This window comes from Halichoerus grypus, chromosome 5, assembly GCF_964656455.1.
Source record: "Halichoerus grypus chromosome 5, mHalGry1.hap1.1, whole genome shotgun sequence".
NCBI classification, from domain to species: domain Eukaryota; kingdom Metazoa; phylum Chordata; class Mammalia; order Carnivora; family Phocidae; genus Halichoerus; species Halichoerus grypus.
Genome location: NC_135716.1, coordinates 30,676,902 through 30,694,226, shown reverse-complemented (window position 1 = coordinate 30,694,226; position 17,325 = coordinate 30,676,902). Strand labels below are relative to the sequence as shown.

The following is a 17,325-nucleotide window of genomic DNA, read 5'->3' as shown; positions in this document are numbered from 1 at the left end:
AAATAAACATTCTTTGCCTTTGAGTCACTCAGTTTAGTGAAGGAAATGGGTATGTGAACAGTAATTATAACTGCCATATTGAAGGGCTGAGTATGGAAAGTAACCAAGACTGCCAGGGAAGGTAGGACAGTTTCAAAGAGAGTGAGATGTGGAGCTCAGGATTTCTGTACATTATTTCTACAAGCTGCATTTAGCTTTGCTAATTTAACTTCTATATAATTATATGTCCATTAGATCATGGGACTTTTTGTCATGTCATAAAAATATATTTAAAACAATTTTTAAAATCATAAAACCAAAGTACTTGACAATGCAATCCATGAACATAATGGTAAAAACAAGATTAGCGATCATATGGACTTCACTTCATTTGGTAAAGGCTCTAGAAAAACATATTTTAGTCTTTCTTTCCCACAAATTGTGCTTTTAAGTGAAGGAATGCCTTTTCCTTGCTCTCATGCTTGACCAATGTTGTGGACAGGAAAGTAAAATAAGTGTTCAGAATCCAAAATTTAGAAGACTTGGGGAAAGCTGTGTCCTGTTTTGTGACATACTTTAGTTTTCATAAAACCTCCATCTCCGCCCCACCCCACCCCCCGCCCCGCCCAAGACATATCAACTCTGAGTGAAAAAAAACAATGGAGAGAATCCAAATGTGTTACTGACAGCAATTTTGCAAAACAAAAAACTAAAATGCATTAATAGCACAGTTTCAGAGGTAGAAGAGGGGGATTAAGTATAAAATAGTAACTTGATGACAAGAATAGAAAGGCTAATTCTTATGCAAAAGTTTTCAGGGAAAACTAATGGCACAGGCTCAATGTGCTTCAACTCCTTCCTTTTGCCAGCCATGACTACCAATTTATCACTTTTGTATTATATTCAATGTCTCAATACCTCCTTCTCTATCACCCATCAAATCTAAAATACCCATTTAGTCTTGTAAATTGTTTCCTCTGAAGTAACAGATCTACCTATCTCTACTTCCAGAGAACCCTAACCAACAGACCTGGACTTTTCCCTCTTCTTGGACAGTCTCCTGAGGCTTTAACTCTTTTCCCAGAAAATACCTACTGGGAAAAATTGACCTGACTGGAGCCATTTCTAAAATAGAGCCAGAGTGGTTTACCCATCTTTTGTTTAAAGTGGGCCAAAACCTTTGGACTAGGCAAAATGGCAATTGTTAGAGAGTCAGCAGGAGAAAGGACATTCTGATCATAAGACTGATACTTGTGGACCTTCTAAAGATAAAACCAGTAGTTAAAACCAGTACTCAATCAACACATAACCCAGAGTAGCTTAGCTTGTTAACCCCATAGAAAAATATTTCTTTTCAACTCATGTAATTGCCCCCTTCCTTTCCGTCACAAAAATTCATGGCTTTCACCCAATAAGCTGGACAGTATTTGGGTTTCTCCCTGAATCTGTGCTCCCCTATAATATGAAAATACTCAATGCTTTTCATTGTAGCTTTTTATTTCCAGGTTGATACTAATTTTTCAAAACCTTTTTTAAATGTCATTTGCTTAGAAAGGGTGCCCTCAGTCTTCTAGGTTTGGTAAAATCCGCTTGTTACATATGCCCATGTTACCCCCATCACATGGTCCTCATCACATCTGTAAATGCATGCTCAGTATCTTTCTCACCTGACTGTAAGTTCCAGGAGAACAGGAACTTTTTATATCTGTATTAATCATTTTGTCTCTTGCTCATCGTATTCACATAGGAGATAGTCATTGAAAAGAATACATTCAATATCTTAATCACTGTAATAGCTTATGCCCTTATATATCTTAACTGATTTATCTAGAAGGTATGTCTTATACCTTGGTGCCTTCAACACACTGTTCTATCTGTCTGGGCCAACTTCTCAAAAACGATTACTTCTTCACCTTCAGGTCTCAGCTGCAACTTCACATCTTCATGGAGAACTTCCCTCACCAATCTAAAGGAGGTGGTTATTTTCTATTTAATTTGTTTTCTTCATGGTGTTCATCACAATTTATAATTACATATTGATTTTTTTAAACTTATTCAATTGCTAACTTGAGGGCAGGATTGTGTCACCCCATGCCTAGCTGGGTGTTGGATAGACAGGCAGGTTCTAATTTTTTTTCCTTCACTAATAGAAGTTGCATGTGTGAATGGTGAACATTTCTCTAAATATATTGCATGTTTCTTAGCCACAGGGGCTGTGGCATTTCTTCACTGTTATTCTAGTATCTAGAATGCTACTTTATGTATATTGAGTTAATTCTTTATTAGATGACTGTAAAAATGTTTTAGAATTATCAAAAAGAAACTTTGTATTGTCTTAGTCTGTCATTTACACTGTTTAGAAAGAAGTCCAAGGGAGATGAATTGCATGTGTAAGACAGTAAAATGTCAATTACCAAAACACAACTATATAACTTCTATTTAGTAAAAATTAATAGTGTACAAGGTACTATTCCCCTCTCTGAATAAGACTGAGACCATCTACTCACGCAGTCTTATTATTGTAACTGGGGTAGCCCCAGCCTCAATGTTTTAGGGGTGCTACTATTGCATTAGTCATTTTATCCCATGATGGAGTTGAACCTCTCTCTTCATCTATTAGGAATCACAGCAAATCCAAAATAATCCCTTTTCCACAGGTCCCCTAGGGCTAAACACTCAGGGCCAGACTCCCAACGCTGCCCTGGTAATGAATAGATGCCTCAGATTGGCAATTCTGAGGTGTAGAGCCTGAGGTCCTCAGGGATGCTAAAGCTATCCTCTCTTAAAGCTTCTGGGCAGGGTCACCAGGGACTTGTGAGGCCCTGGACTAAGCTGGGTCCTCTGTTAAAATCACTGCCAGGTGCATTGGGATTATGCCTCTTTAAAACCTTTCACCTCACTGACAGTTATTTTCCAGGCCACAGGACAGGGAGAAGGAAAAATAATTTCCTTTCTACCCTTCTAGGTTCTTGGCTGAGATCCCCCTACTGGCTTTGTAATAAACGATTAATAGGAGAAAAAATAAGTTTGGTAACATGTATACTTTCTGTATACATGGAAGAGACCCAGGAAAACCAAGTAAAACTAACTGAAATGGTCCACGCCACCACCTTAAATACAATCTCCAGTTAAAGACAAAAGAAAGATGTTCGGGAGGGGAGGCCAGTTCTGGGAGATGACCAGGAAAAGTGCAGTAATAAGGGTCAGGCTTGTTATGCAGATTTAAATTGTTGCCTTTCTCCACAGTTAAGAGATTAACATAACATAATAAAATAAAAATAATTAAAAAAAAGTTTCTGGAGATTTAGAGTCACCTTCTCTTTCAGATACAGAGAGGGAGACCCCCTTACAAATGGCGATTTCCTTTATAAATGTAAATATCCTTTACAAAAGGGCAACTTACACTCTGTTTTCAGAGATTCTACTGTCTCAAAAATAACCAGCTCAAAATAATCCTTATGCCAAAAAGGCATATTTTGGGATGGAGCATACCCTGTTCCCTCTCCACAGTTGTAGAGAGTGGGGCAGGATTGGGATGAGCATCTGCCAATTCCCAGGTTCCGAGCCCACTTTCCCAATCCTGGGGCTACTCTTAGTTTAAACTAAGAAATATAAAAGGCTTTGTTCTACTTTCTTTTCAAGGACAATGGGGCCACCCGGTTACACCAGTATTTGTCAAGTAAGGCAACTTTTAGTGACTCCCAAGTGCATTTCTCTGCTGAGGGAAGAAATGAGTTGGTGTATAGAGTGTACCCCACCCTCAGCCACTCACCCAGCCTCTTCTGAAAGAGGTGGGCTTTATTTATTTATATATTTTTTCTAGTCTTTCCTCCCACTTTTAAAACATCTTTCTTGTTGAGGCAGAAAGGGGGAAATTTCCCAAGTTAAATCTATGTTAGGACAATCCAAATATAGTTATGTTAGGCAAAATCAGATGTGTTCTTAAGGAATGAATTACTAAGGTAATGAATGATATGTGCTGAAGGGTACCAGAATATGCCACCCCCAAATACGCCCCTTTGACATATGGATTATTTTGAGCTAACGGCATTGGAAACCTAAGAAGCAGGAAAAGCTCTAAAAACAGAGCGTAAGTTTTCCTTTGGTAAAGGAAATTTTCATTTGCAGAGATCTCTTCCTTATACTGGAAAGGGAGAGAACTCTTAACAATTCTTATCTGCTTAAATCTGCATAACAAACCTAAGTAAACAACTCTTATTTACTTTACTTTCCCTGGTCACCCTCCCTTAACTGCCTCCCTAGCCCAGAAGCCCCAAACCCTTTACATTTGTTTAGCCTAAGATAAACCCAAGTTTTAAAATCCCCTCTGGTTTATTCACTGTTGGGTGCTCCCAGGTGTGTATTTGTGATGCAAAAGCTAATAAACTTCTGTTTATTTTCTCTTGTTAACCTATCTTTGGCTAGTCTAATTCCCTAAACTGGAAAATCTATGACGGTTAGAGGAAATTTTTTCCCTCCCCTTTAATAAATCAGTAAATATGTATAAATAACATGTGACATACGTTTGTGGGTTAGGGAAATGACATTTGCTTGCAGGAATGAATATGATTATGGAGAAAATGGCCTTGGAATTGAGAGCAGCATAAAACTTGAACATGTGGAAAGGTGGCAGAGAACTCCAAGTGAATGTAATAATCCAGGCAAAGGCAGAGCTGGGAAAACGCATGGGACATGACTGGGGAAGAGAACTGGCAAGTCATAGACATCCTTGATTAACAAATGAAGGAGACTTGAATTTAGTCAGGAAAAATAATTTTAAGTAGGGCTGTGGTATGTGTGTAGAAATGATGGGTTTGTGGGCATTGTTGGAAACTCAAAATTTTCCAGGAAAGGAGTTAATGAGAGCCTAATCTGGAGTGGCAGTAGTGGGAAAGGAGAGAAGAAAGATAGACTGGATGATAGAGTTCTAGTGACTGGTGGTGTTCGTTGTGAGGTGACGGCAGGTTGAGTGGAGATTTTATAGTACTTCCTTGTTGTCTCAATGAGATTACTGAAGAGTGCCAGTAACCAGATACTTAATACCATCATGGTTCAATATCTGTGCCTCTTTCCCAAATTTCTAATCTGTTAAAAAAGTCTGCATGGAAAAACAGTCTTAATTAAGCTGGACCTCAAAGTCGTATCCATATCACCTGTGTGTCTGGAGCTCATGGCTTCCCCAGATAGCATCATATTATGAGCCAAATTGTACTTTTCATATGTACTTCTGCCTGACCAAGGAAACTCTTAAAAGTGGCACCAGATGAAGACTGAACTTTATGGAACATAGTCGTTCCCACAAGTATAGTTAAATCCACATATAAAGAGTTTATAATAATTATGCGTACATTATGCTATTTTAACAGTTTTTAAAGTGATGTAGATTTAACTAGAAGACTAGATCTGTCTATACACAAACAAACTTGGCTTGCATGATTTTGTTTCGCTGACCAATAGTTTAATGGATTTAACTCAATAAACAGTTATTTTTGTGATGTTTTGGCTGTAGAAAGCATGTGTGCAGGCTGCGGACACGACGTACATTAAACCATGCTGGCACAAATGAACAGAACATGGTTGCTACCCCTCATGGAGTTTATATTAGATATTTTAGTCAGTATTTAGTCAGTGTCTGTATTCACAACTTTAAAAGGAGTGTGAAACTTCTCACTGTGAAGCTCTTTTCTCATGCTGAATTTCAATAGAAAAATGAATTTCTTTTTAATGATTCATATGGACAATTCAACATGGTGTTGCCCTTATACCAGCGGCAACTCAAAACTGTGTCTTTTCTCCCACCTCCTTGCATTTCAGTAACAAGTATGCCTGTACTTTCTTCCAATGCTACTTCAAATAATCAATTTGAGCTGTAGAAAATACTGGAGAGTTTCACCTCAAAAGAAAGTTTTTGGCAAGTTTTGAGTAAAAACAGAATTATAATAGAAACCACTATGCATACCTCTACTGCTGAGAGCCAACCTCATGTTTTTACAGTCACCCAGTGCTAATGCAGCAGGAGGGCCCTGCCCTAGATTCTTTGTGGCTCCAGACTACTTTATTTCCTTTCTTCTCACCATAGGAGAATGTTTCCCTTTCCCCTGTGTCTCAGGGCCTATGAGACAACATTAGCCCTTCTGGCTCTATATCTTGTTATTTATCTTTTCTCTTTCTTCTGTTTCAATTCTCTTATTTTTAAATTTCTGCTTCTGTGTGAACAAGACTGGATTCACTTTTAAATTAAAAGCTGAAGGAATAATAGTTCATAGCCACTTTTGAATACCTGTTATGTGCCAGACACTATAGGTGCTTTGTATCCTTTATTTATACTTCTAATGAAACAACCCTGTAAGCAAAGTGTTGCTATCCACATTTTGCAGTTGTGGAAACTGAAGCTTGGAAACTAAAGAAATGCTAAAGGTCAAGCAGTCAGTAAGCAGCAAAGTTGATGGAAGACCTCAGGACTGTTGCCTTTTAAAGGCTGCGCTCTCTTTTTACTAGGCTATGAATCTATCCACCTGGTCTAGCTTAGCATGGGTTTACTTCCCAGGCATGGGACACTAAACTTCTAGTAATAACTATGGGACTTTTGTCTTTATGTAGGGATTAAGTTTCTTATTTAATTTTGCTACCTTTCTTTTGCCAGTATGTCTGGAAACTATAGCTCTAACTGTGAACCCACTAGACTATGCACTGTTGTTGGACTTCAAAGGTTCTGCTCCTTGCATCTTGCCATACTTCCTATCAGCATGATTGATCAGTTATCACCCAGTGACCAACTGCTGGAAGCCAGAGTAAAGTTTGAATGTCAGTGGCCAAGTTTTTTTGAAATGCTTTCAATCTCATATTTGGAACTTTCTGATTTACTTTAGATACACCTCAACTGTTCCTTTGTAAGCTGTTTCTCCTAAGGCAGTACCAGTCAGAATACAATTATAAGAAACAAAAATCTAGCTGTTTGAAGTAGAGAAGGATTCAAAACAAAGAAGTACTCTAGGAATGACCCTCAGAGCAGTAACAAGGAACCCACCAATCAGGGAAGCTGCTGCTTGTGCCAAAATCAAGGGGTAGCAATCACTAGGCCACTATAGCACCTATGCAGCTGCTGCTGGGCATCTACGTGTTAGCAAGTGGGCATTGGAACACCATTTCAGAAAGACCCAACCTCTCTGACTATCCACAGAAAATAGCAGTACGGTAAATCATTGGCTTTTACCCCACTTCCATCTTGTGGACCTTGCCTAAATGGATCTCATTGGTAAACTATATCTAAAACCCTAGCTACAAGGGAGTTTGAAGTATAATTTCTAATTTGTAGATATGAGCCCCCAAAACATTTAGCTTTGAAAGCCAATAGGGCTTAGATCCAAGAGGCCCACAGACTATAGTGAACTCAAACAATTCTTAAAGGGCTCCCATGCACAGGCCTGAATCTGAATCTAAGGTCCAGCACAGGGGTAGTTGACTGAAAAGGACCCAGATATTCTGTAAAAGGGGCTTATTTGCCTATCTAAAACCATCAGCCTGAGGCTTAGGCACCTAATTTAACACACATCTAGGTGCTTACTGAAATACTCTCCACAGATAGAGGCCACCTGGTCCCATCTTTGCATTCTCCCCCTGCCTCACCTCAGGTCACTGGTATCTACTGGAAAGCAGTTTGCACACTTGTCTGCCACCCGGATTTTGGCATCTGTCATCCAGGGGCTACCTCTATATCACCTGGCTCTGGTGACCAATGGGGCTTACACTCACAGGTCTCACAGAACTGTAACCAATGGAAAAAGAGTTCTTAACTACATACCACCTGTAGGGCAAAGCATAGAGGCAACAGATTGAGGGGCCCAGTCTTTCTGTGAAAAAGGTATATTAGCTTATCCTCATAGCTGTGGCCTGAAGAGCAGCCTTCTAATTAAACATATATCTAGGGGTGACTACAGTCCTCTCCAGAGACTGGGGAGGATGACAGGTACCCTATTTGTACTCTCCCTTTGCTCCACTCCAGGTCATTGGTGTCCCAAGGAGCTTGTGTTGCGTATAAATCTGGCAGCCCAGCTTTTGTGTCTGCTGCCCAAAGGACACATCCCTTGAGATCATGGATCTGGTGGCCAGAAGGGCTTATGTTTATGAGTTTAACAGGACAGTAGCAAAGTAACAGTTCTTCACTGGCTATTACCCCAAAGTTCAGAAGAGAGGGAATAGACAGAAATGCTAATATCCCAGCCTTCTCCTGAAGGAGGTGTATTTTTATATTTTAAATGCTGCCACTTGATGGTCTGGCTTCCAATCAGCCTGAATCTAAGTGGTGACTGTGATCCTCCCCTTTGGACACTGATAGCTCTTAGTACACCCTCCAATATTGGGAACCACTAAAAAATAAAAGATGCTGCTCAAACAGTCAAAAAGGTTTGAGAGACAGCCAAGAGCTAGGGAAGAGTTGAACAATAAGTTTCATCTCCTACAGGAGACCATTCCTTCAAGACCATGAGACTTAGCTGTTTTATCTAATGCCTAGAACAACACAGAGAATTAAGGAAAATGAACAGAGGAATAGGTTCCAAATGGAAAAAAGCAAGAGAAAAACCCTAGTAAAAGTCCTCAATAAAACGGAGGTAAGTTATTTTCCTGATAAAGAGTTCAACATAATCATCATACAGATGCTCACTGACCTCAGGAGAAGACTGATTGAATAAAGTAAGAATTTCAACAAAGAGAAAAATATAAGTACCAAATAGAAGTCACAAAGCTGAACAACACAATGACTGAAAGATACAATAAAACAGACTAGATGCTGCAGAAGCAAGGATCAGTGAACTTGAAGATAGGGATGTGGCACTCACCCTTTCAGAGCAACAAAAATAAAAAAAAAAGTGAAGATTTACTTAAGCGATTTATGGGACAGCATACATGGACTAAATTTGAATTATAAGGGTCCCAAAGGAGAAGAGAGAGAAAGTGTCGGAAAACTTATTTGAAGAAAAATGGTGAAACTTCCCTAATCTGGGGAAGGAAATAGATTTCCAGACCCAAGAAGCCCAGAGATACCTACACCAAGACACATTATAATTCAAGTGTCAGAAGTTAAAGACTAGAGAGAAGCTTAAAAGCATCAAGAGAAAAAAACAAAAACAAAAAAACAAAACTTATTACATACAAGGGAACCCTCATAAAACTACTGGAAGATTTTTCAGCAGAAACATAGGCCAGAAGGGAATGGCACAATATATACAAAGTCCTGAAAGAAAAAAACTGCAATACTCTATTCCACAAAGTTTTCCTTCAGAATTGAAGGAAAGATAGAGTTTTCCAAACAAATGAACAAAAGCTAAAGAAGTTCATTACCACTAGACTGGCCTTGCAAGAAATGCTGAAGGAAATTTTTTAAGTTGAAACAAAAGGCAGTAATTAGTAACAAAAGAATATGAAAGCATAAATGCAGTGGGGAAAGATAAATATACAGCAAAATTCAGAATCATCTAATGTAAGAAGGTGAGTTAATTTATAAAGCTAGCATGAAGGTTGAAAGACAAAAGTAGAAAAAATATGTATAATCACAATTTGTTAATGTACACACAAGCTAAAATGAGGCACATTGTGACATCAAAACATGGGGAGGGAGACTAAATATGTAGAACTTTAGAATGCATTCAAACTAAAGTTATCTTAAAATAGATTGCTATAGATATAAGTTATTTTATGTAAACCTGTTGTTTTATATAACCACAATGCAAAAACCTAAAGGAGATGCACAAAAGATAAAGGAATCTAAGCTTACCACTTCAGAAAAAACAGCAAAAACAAATTATAAAACAGTAGTAAGCAATTTTAAAAACAGCATTAAATACATACCTAACAGTATTTACTTTAAATGTAAATGGATTAAATTCTCCATAAAACAGTGGCTAAATATGCTGCCTATGAGAGACTGATTTAGGATAAAAAAACCTCCAAAAACATACGGACTAAAGTGAAAGGATGGAAAAAGATATTCCATGCAAACTGAAACCAAAAGAAAGCAAGAATAGTTGTATTTATATCAGACAAAATACACTTTAAGACAAAAGCTACAATAAACAAAGTCATTATATAATGATAAAGGGGTCAATCCAATAACGGGATTTAACAATTATAAATATTTATGCATCCAACATAGGAGCACCTAAATATATAAAGCAAATATTAACAGACCTAAAGGGAGAGAGAGATCATCCAGACAGAAAAACAGTAAGGAAGTACTGGCCTTATACAATATGTTTGACCACATGGATTTAACAGACATATACAGAACATTCCATGTAAGAGCAATAAAATACATATTCTTCTCAAGTGCACACAAAACATTTTCCAAGATATATGTTAGGCCACAAAACAGGTGTAAGAAGTTTGAAATAAGAATCATTTGGATCATGAGGTAAGATGTCAATTACATAAAGAAAATTGTTAAATTCACAAATATGTGAAGATTAAACCACATGCCACTGTACAACCAATGGGTCAGTGAAGAAATCCAAAGAAAAATCAAAAACTATCTTGAGACAAATGAAAATAGAACTAAACCTATCAAAACTTATGGGACACAGCAAAAGCAGTTCTAAGAAGGAAGTTCATAGTGAATAAGTGTCTACGTCAAAAATAAAAAAAAAGCTGCTTCACACTAAGAACTAGAAAAAAATGAATGAATCTCAAAGTTAGTAGAAGGAAGGAAATAAAGATCAGAGCAGAAATAAAAAGTGTAAAAAGAATAAAAAAGATTAATTATCAGCTATTTTTGGAAACATAAAATTAAACTTTTAGCTAGACTATGGAGGAAAAAAAAGGGGGACTCAAGTAAAATCAGAAACAAAAGAGGAGAAATAACCCACCAAGACTGAATCGAGAAGAAACAGAAAATCTGAACAGACCAATTACTAGTAAGGAGATTGAAACAGCAATCAAAAACCTCCAACAAACAAAAGATCAAGACCAGATGGCTTCACTGGTCAATTCTACCAAAGATTTGAAGAAGAATAAATCTCAATCCTTCTCAACTATTCAAAAAAAAAAAAAGAAGATGATGAAAAAGATGAAGATGAAGAAGATGATGATGATAAGGGAATACTTCCAAAATCATTTTATGAGGCTGGCATTACCCTGTTACCAGACCAGAAAAGGACATTACAAGAAAAAATTACAGGCCAAAATCCCTAAAGAACAGATGCAAAAATCTTCACCAAATATTTGCAAACTGAATTCAGCAATACATTAAAAAGATCATAAACCATGATTGGGATTTATCCAGGAATGCAAAAATGGTTTAACATCTGAAAAACAATTTGATATACCACATAAACAAAATGAATGCTAAAATTGATATGATTATCTGAATAGATGCAGAAAAAGGATTTGATGAAATTCAACATCATTTTTGATAAAAACTCTTAAAGTGGGTGTAGGGGAATTCCTCAACATGATAAAGGCAACATATAACAAGCTCATAGATTATCATCATCATATGCAATGGTGGAAACCTGAATGCTTTTTCTGTAAGATCAGGACCAAGACAAGAATGCCCATTCTCATCACTTTTATTCCACATAGTATTGGATACCCTGGCCAGAGCAATTAGGCAAGAAAAAGAAATAAAAAGCATCCAAATTGGAAAGGAAGAAGTAAAACTGTTACTATTTGTAGATAACATGATCCCATATATATAGCAAACCATGAAGATTCTATCAGGAACTGTTAGAACTAATAAATGTGTTCAATAAAGTTGTAGGTTACAAAATTGATATACAAAAATCTGTTGCATTTCCATATACCAACAATAAACTATCAGAAATAGAAATTAAGAAAATCCCATTACAAATACATCAAAAAGAAATATTTAGAAAGAAATTTAATGAAGGAGGTGAAAAATCCTATACACTGAAAACTGTAAGATATTGATAACATAAATTAATAAATAAATAAATGGAAAGATATACCATGCTCATGGATTGGAAGTAATATTGTCAAATGTCCATACTATCCAAAGCAATCTACCATTCAATGCAATGCTTATCAAATTTTCAATGGAGTTTTTAAAAGAAATAGAATTAATCCTAAAACTTGTATGAAACCACAGAAGACTTGTAATAGCCAAAACAATCTTGAGAATCAAGACACTCCTTGATTTCAAATGACATTACAAAACTGTAGTAAAACAGTATGGTATTGGCATTAAAACAGATATATAGGTCAACAGAACAGAGTAGAGAACCTAGAAATAAATCCACACATATATGGGCAATTAATTTACAAGAAAGAGTAAAGAGTTGGTTGGAAGATGGTAGCAGAGTAGGACCCTAGACTCACCTCATTCCAAATCATCCTAAATATCCCAGAAATTTACCTGAAGACTGGCAGAGAAAATGCCACAACTAAAGGTAGAGAAGAGGCCACATAGAAGAAGGTAGGAAGTGTGGAGATGCACTTTGGGAGAGAAATGGATTGTGGCTGATGAGGTGGGGAGGGAACCATGGTCACAGAGAAGGGCAAGAGACAGACTAGCACACAGGTGAGCACACAGGGAAAATGAATCCCCACAGCAATTGGCTTGGAAAGTGAGAAGATGAATTTCATGACTTCTGGCAACCAGCAGGGCATAAGCCCTTTAAGGTCAGGGGACGTGTCTGGGATAGAGCATGGAGGGCATTGCGCTGTTCTTGGAGTGAAGGCAGGTGAACAAACTGCAGACATATAACATGAAAACAATGATCTAAAGAGCACCTGGGGCACAGAGTAGGGGTGCTATTTGATCATTTTAGTATGTGTTGCAGAGAGGCAACATTCATAGGGAGACCCCTCTGGGAACAAAGGAACTGGCAGGCACCATTTCCCTCCCCTGCCCCTCAGCATAAGCGCAAGGCCACCTGTGGGAAACAGTACAGCACCCACATTCACTACATAACTTGCTTACATAAAGGCCCATCCCCCTCCCTGTGTTCTGGTGGAACTGCCCTTCCCAGTCTCACTTGTCTCAGTCCCAGTTTGGTGGGCCCCCTCCCTAAGAAGACCAGCCCCAAACCCTGCTCACATAGCATTTCCCAACCCAGGAGTTCTGTGAGGCTTCAGTTCTGATGGCAGCAGCAACAGGACTCATTTCACAAGTAGGCCAGAGAACACCTGGCTAAAACACACCACATTCAGGCCAGGGACCAAACACTGCCCACAACAGGCAAAGAGAGCCTCTGAGGATGACTGGCCTGAAGGATAAAGCATCCAGAACAAAACAGCATAGCAGACGTAGTAAACACTGGAGACACTCTTAAAAGCACCAGTCCTGCGGAACAGGGGCACTACACAGCAGGGCACTATAGGACCTCTTCTTCATAAGGCCATTACCCTCAAGAACAGGAGTTGTAGCTGACTGTCCTAACATAACACACAGAAACACATAGACAAAATAAGAAAGAGAAATTTATTCCAAATGAAAGAACAGGACAAGGCCACGGCCAGAGATCTAGCAAAACAAATATAACTAACATGCTTCATGGAGAATTTAAACAATCATCATAAGGATACTCACTGGACTTGAGGAAAGAGTAGAAGACACAAGTGAGACCCTTAACACAGAGATAAGGACTAACATAGCAAAGATAAAAGGCTCAATAAATAAAATGAGAAACATGGTCAATAGAATGAAGAGCAGTCTGGAAGAAGCAGAGGAACAAATTAATGACCTATAAGAGAGTAACAGAAAGTAAGCAAGGGGAACAGAAGAGATGAAAAAGAATTATGCAAAATGAGAATAGATTTGGAGAACTCTGTGACTCCATCAAACATAATAACATTCATGTTATAAAAGTTCCAGAAGAAGAAGAGAAAGAAAAGGGGACAGAAAATTTATTTGAAGAAATAATAGCTGAAAACTTCTCTAAGGAAACAGATATCCAGATCCAGGAGGCCAGAGAATCCCCATCAAAAATCAACAAAAGCAGATCCACACCAAGACATATTGTAATTAAATTGGAAAAATATACTTATGAAGAAAAAATTTTAAAAGCAAGACAAAAGAAAATAGTAACATACAGGGGAACCCCCGTAAAGTTAGCAGAAGAATTTACACCAGACACTTTCTAAGCCAGAAGAAAGTGGCGTGATACATTCAAAGTGCTGAATGGGAAAAATCTGCAGCCAAGAATACTCTATCCAGCAAGGCTATCATTCAGAATAGAAGGGGAGATAAAGAGTTTCTCAGACAAACAAAAACAAAAGTATTTCATGACCACTAAACTAGCCCTGCAAGATATATTAAAGAGGACTCTTTGAGTGGAAAAGAGAAACCAAAAGTGACACTATAAACATAAGAAACACTAAAGGAGCAAAAATGAATATTTCTGTAAAAAATCAGTCAAGGAACTGCAAAATAAAAGGATGTAAAGTATGACATCATATACCTAAAATGTGGGGAGGAGAGGAGTAAAGAATGGATTCAAAGTTAAATGACCATCAACTGAATCTAGACTGCAATATGCAGAGGAGGTTATACACAAACCTAACGGTAACCATATATCAAAACCCACTAATACATTGCAAAGAATAAAGAGAAATCCAAATATATCATTTAAAATCAGCAAACCATGAAAGAGAGAAAGAAAGGATCAGAAAATCTTCAGAAACAACCACAAAACAAAATGACAAATACATATCTATCAATAATTACTTTGAATGTAAATGGACTAGCACTCTTATCAAAAGACATGGGGTGACAGAATGGATTAAAAAAAAATATGCTGCCTACAAGAGACTCATTTCAGACTGAAAGACACCTGCTGATTGAAAGTGAGAGAAAGGAGAAACATCTAATATGCAAAGTGATGTCAAAAGAAAGCTAGAGTAGCAATCCTCATATTGGACAAAATAGACTTTAAAACAGAGACTGTAACAAGAGACAAATAAGGACCCTATATAATCATAAAGGGGACAATCCAATAAGAAGATATAACAACTATAAATATTCACGCACCCAACATGGGAGCAACTAAATACATCAAACAGTTAATAACAAACATGAAGGAACTAATCAATAATATTACAGTAATAGTAAGGGACTTCAACACTCCATTTACATCAATGGACAGATCATCTAAACAGAAAATCAACAAGGAAACAATGGCTTTGAATGACACACTGGAACACATGGATTTAACAGATATATTAAAGAACATTCCATCCTATAACAGCAGAATATATATTATTTTCAAGTACACATGGGACATTCTCCAGATTAGATCACATATTAGGCCACAAAACAAGCCTCAACAAATTCAAGATGATCAGAGTCATACCATGCATCTTTTCTGACCACATTGCTATGAAACTAGAAGTCAACCACAGGAAAAAATCTGGAAAGAACAGATACATAGAGGTTAAATAACATACTACTAAACAATAAATGGGTCAACTAAGAAATAAAAGAAGAAATAAAAAAGTACATGGGAACAAATGAAAATGAAAACACAACAATCCAACACCTTTGGGATGCAGCAAAAACGGTTCTAAGAGGGAAATTTATAACAATACAGGCCTACTTCAAGAAGCAAGAAAAATCTCAAACAACCTAACCTTACACCTAAAGGACCTAGAAAAAAAAACAACAAACAAAATGTAAAACCAGTAGAAAGAAGGAAATATTAAAGGTTAGAGCAGAAATGCCCTAATAAAATGAAATAATAAAATATATAAAATAAAATAAATAAAATTGATAAACCTCTAGCCAGACTATGAAGACAAAAAGAGAAAGAATTCAAATAAAATGGCAAATGAGAGAGGAGAAATAAAATTAGAATATTATGAATAACTACATGCCAAGAAAGTGGACAACATGGAAGAAATGTATAAATTCCTAGAAACATATGAACTACCAAAATTCAAACAGGAAGAAACACAAAATTTGAACAGAATGATAACCAGCAAGAATTTGAATTAGTAATCAAGAGACTCCCAACAACAAAAGTCCGGGACCAGATGGCTTCACAGGTGAAGTCTACCAAAGATTTAAAGAAGAATTAATATGTATTCTTCCCAAACTATTGCAAAATTTAGAAAGGAAGAAAAACTTCTAAATTCATTCTATGAGGCCAGCATTACCCTGATATCAAAATCAGATTAGGATACCACTAAAGAAGAGAACTACAGGCTAATATCTCTGGTGAACATAGATGCAAAAGTCCTCAACAAAATACTAGCAAACTGAATCTGACGATACATTAAAAAAATCATTTACTGTGATCAAGTGGGATTTAATCCTGGGTTGCAAGGATGGTTTGATATTTGCAAATCAATCAATATGATACATCACATTAATAGAAGAAAGGATAAGAACTATTTGATCTTTTCAATAGATGCAGAAAAAGCATTTGACAAAGTACAACATCCATTCATGAAAAAAACCCTCAACAAATTAGGTACATACCTCAATACAGTAAAGGCCATATGTGAAAAACCCACAGCTAACACCATACTCCTTGGGAAAAAACTGAAAGCTTTACCCCAAAGGTCAGGAAAAAGACAAGGATGTCCACTCTTACCACTTTTATTCAACATAGTACTGGAAGTCCTAGCCACAGCAATCAGACAACAAAAAGAAATAAAAGGCATCCAAACTGGTAAGGGAGAAGTAAAACTTTCACTATTTGTAGGTGACATGATACCACATATAGAAAACCTGAAAGACTCAACCAAAAACTACTAGACGAATTCAGTAAAGTCACAGAATACAAAAATCAATGTACAGAAATCTGTTGCATTTCTATATACCAATAATGAAGCAGCAAAAAGAGAAATTAAGAAAATAATCCCATTTACAATTATACCAAATATAATAAGATACCTAGGAATAAACCTAATCAAAGTGGTGAAAGACCTGTACTTTGAAAACTATAAAACACTGATGAAATAAACTGAAGATGACACAAAGATAAGGAAAGACATTCCATGCTCATGGATTCAAAAAACAAATACTGTTAAAATGTCTATTCTACCCAAAGCAATCTACACATTTAAAGCAATTCCTATCAAAATACCAACAGCACTTTTCACAGAACTAGAAAAAATAATCTTAAAATTTGTATGGAAACAGAAAAAAGAAACAACCTGAATAGCCAAAGTAATTTTGAAAAAGAAGGCAAAGCTGGAGGCAACACTATTCTGAACTTCAAATTATATTACAAAACTGTAGTAATCAAAACAGTATGGTACTGAACATAAAAATAGACACATAGCTCAATGGAACAGAACAGAAAATCCAGAAACAAACCCACAACTATATGGTCAATTAATCTTCGACAAAGCAGGAAAGAATATCCAACGGGAGAAAGCGAGTGTCTT

The 17,325-nt window shown here is 36.9% G+C and overlaps 1 long non-coding RNA gene across 2 annotated transcripts in view; it reads left to right on the top strand.

Moving 5' to 3' along the window:
* Positions 1 to 17,325, top strand: part of LOC118536353 (uncharacterized) — a 244,237-nt gene that overhangs the window by 205,282 nt on the left and 21,630 nt on the right. For both annotated transcript variants that reach the window (XR_013447746.1, XR_013447747.1), the window contains one exon: positions 1,899 to 1,954. This is a non-coding gene — a long non-coding RNA (uncharacterized LOC118536353). The remainder of the gene's footprint in view (positions 1 to 1,898; positions 1,955 to 17,325) is intronic.